This window comes from Vespa crabro, chromosome 24, assembly GCF_910589235.1.
Source record: "Vespa crabro chromosome 24, iyVesCrab1.2, whole genome shotgun sequence".
Lineage (NCBI taxonomy): Eukaryota > Metazoa > Arthropoda > Insecta > Hymenoptera > Vespidae > Vespa > Vespa crabro.
The window spans coordinates 1,799,877-1,802,376 of NC_060978.1; the positions used below are offsets into that span (position 1 = coordinate 1,799,877).

Genomic DNA, 2,500 nt, shown 5'->3' on the forward strand with positions numbered 1-2,500 from the left:
ACACACACGCACGTACGCACAAACATACACACATATGTATACAGGTATTCTATTAAACAGTCAACTTGATATTTAAACAAAACTTTCCATTTTCAACTGAGAGAGTTGTTTTCCAAAGAGATAGGAGAAAAGCAATCGTATATATGTACAATATGTATATATTTGAAGTCCGATAATGGCGGGTGAGTTGTCGTCGTTGGTTACTGGATACGAGAGAGAGAGAGAGAGAGAGAGAGAGAGAGAGAGAGAAACACCAATAGGGGAGGGGGGGTCGGTCATGAGCATCATGAGTTCGTGACCATCAAAAGATAGATAGTACTTTACTTTCTTTTTTTGTTGTTGTTTTTCTTTTGTTTTTTTTTTCTTTATTTACTTTGGTATGTACGTTCTTTTAAAATTATTATCATTATTACTATTATTATTATTATTATTTTATTAATTGATTTATTTCATTCTTGTTTTTTTCTTTTTTTTTTTTTTTATTATTATTCAAAGATAATTTTCTCCTGGATAATTAAAAGAAAATAATCTCTTTATATATAATTAAATATTTCGAATTGATTCTAACTATGGTTTCTCCCTTCTAAAAAAGCTTTGTAACAGAGATTATTTCTTCAAGATGGAGTGTATATCTCGTAAGGCAGTGCACGTGGCGGTTTTAGAAGCGCGGGAAGGCGCGCGCGACAGCGATTTCCGGTCGATTCGTGGAAGAAGAAGAAGAAGGAAAGGGGGAGAGTAAAAGAAAAAGAAAAAAAAAGGAGAGAGAGAGAGAGAGAGAGAGAAGTGAGAGAATGAGAAGGCAGAAGAAGAGAGAATGAGAAGGAAGAAGAAAGAAGAGAGAGAAGAAGGATAAAGACGGGAAGAAGGTGGCGCTGTAGTGGATGAATCAACGCTGAAAGAAACGACGAGAAGGAATAATCGGCAAAATTTGTTAAGATACTACGAGTCCTTAGCAAAAGAATGACGTAATCACTCACTCACTCACTCACTCACTCACTCACTCACTCACTCACTCTTGATGTCTCTCTTTTTTCATTAAATATAAGACCAGCAATGGCGGAAGACCCAGGTCAATCACAAATTTTCCAAAAAGTTTTACATAGTCTTTGTAAATTATATAAAATATATTTATGTAAATATATCTTAATTTGCAAGATCACTGCAACAAAACTATTGAAAAATAATAATGTAATAAATAAAAAGGTATATTTATTACATCAGTATTTTTTATTTTAATTCAATGATAAGTATTTCGATAATATAAAAATATTGTCGATATATATATATATATATGAATATTTTAATTAATATAAATAATTAAATGAAAATCTGTATTGCGTCGGATATATTACGTATCGATATTTTATTATAAAGATATTTTATTATAATATATACTTTTTAATAATATTAGATAATGCTTTTTATTGAAATACTCTAAATCGTTTATTTAAAATATCGATCCAATAAATACACGATTTATGATTATTTAAATAGAAAAATTTCTTTTCATTTCAATTTTTAAATTATTATATTTCTTTTTTTACCAGAACCATCGATGAAAATTATTTTTTTAGTTATCGTTAATATGAACTATATAAATTATCTCAAAAATTTTAGAAATCTCTCTCTCTCTCTCTCTTTTTATCTATCTCTTCTCTTTGTATAATAAATGAGAGATCACTGCAAAAGAAGAAGAATAAGAAGAAGGAAAAGGATGCCGCATTTTCCTCAGGGTGGGTGGGTGCATACTTGCGAGGAGTTGTGGTGAGGTGGAGTGGAGGGGGGAGGGGGGAATTTCCGTCTCCTAACTCGACTCGTAAAACGTTTATACTGCTTCCGCGTATTCGTTGATAATTCTTCCTTTCTCTCTTTCTTCTCTTCTTTCATACCTACGAGTTTAGCGCCCACGTTCTCACGTTCCTCGATGTCAACGGCCATAAAGATACGTCAGAGATTACAACAGACACGGATGCAACTCTGCCTGCATAATAATACTAAATTCAATGCTATAATATAAATTCGATCGTATATACATATATGTATATATCTTTATGCTTGTGTGCGTGTTAAAAATTGAAAGAAACAAGGAACAAGAAAAAAGAAATAATGAAAGGAGCCATTTTTTTTTATTTTCGCGTTATAACACAACGATATAAACGATATATGAATGACGACGACGACGACGACGATGATGACGACAATTTTGAAATGATAATAATCAATGATAATAATCAATGTGGACCTTGACGAAAAATATTTCATGCACGATAAATTTTAAATAACGAATCGGCGTTTGTGGTAATGGCGACGTTGGGGTCCTCCTCATCCTCCTCCTCCGCCTCCTCCGAGCATAAAGGCGAATTTACACGAAAACCTTTCGCCTGCTCTGGCTTTCGTACGAAGGAGTAGAAACAAACGACACACAATGTCTATATCGTTCTCTCTCTCTCTCTCTCTTTCTCTCTCCTTGTCGATGAATTTATACGCCTGCTGTTTGCTT

General features: G+C 33.0%; 1 protein-coding gene across 9 annotated transcripts in view; it reads right to left on the minus strand.

Annotated features, from left to right (window-relative positions):
* LOC124432268 (insulin-like growth factor 2 mRNA-binding protein 2) overlaps positions 1–2,500 on the minus strand; it is a 125,273-nt gene that overhangs the window by 18,002 nt on the left and 104,771 nt on the right. The window lies entirely within an intron of this gene.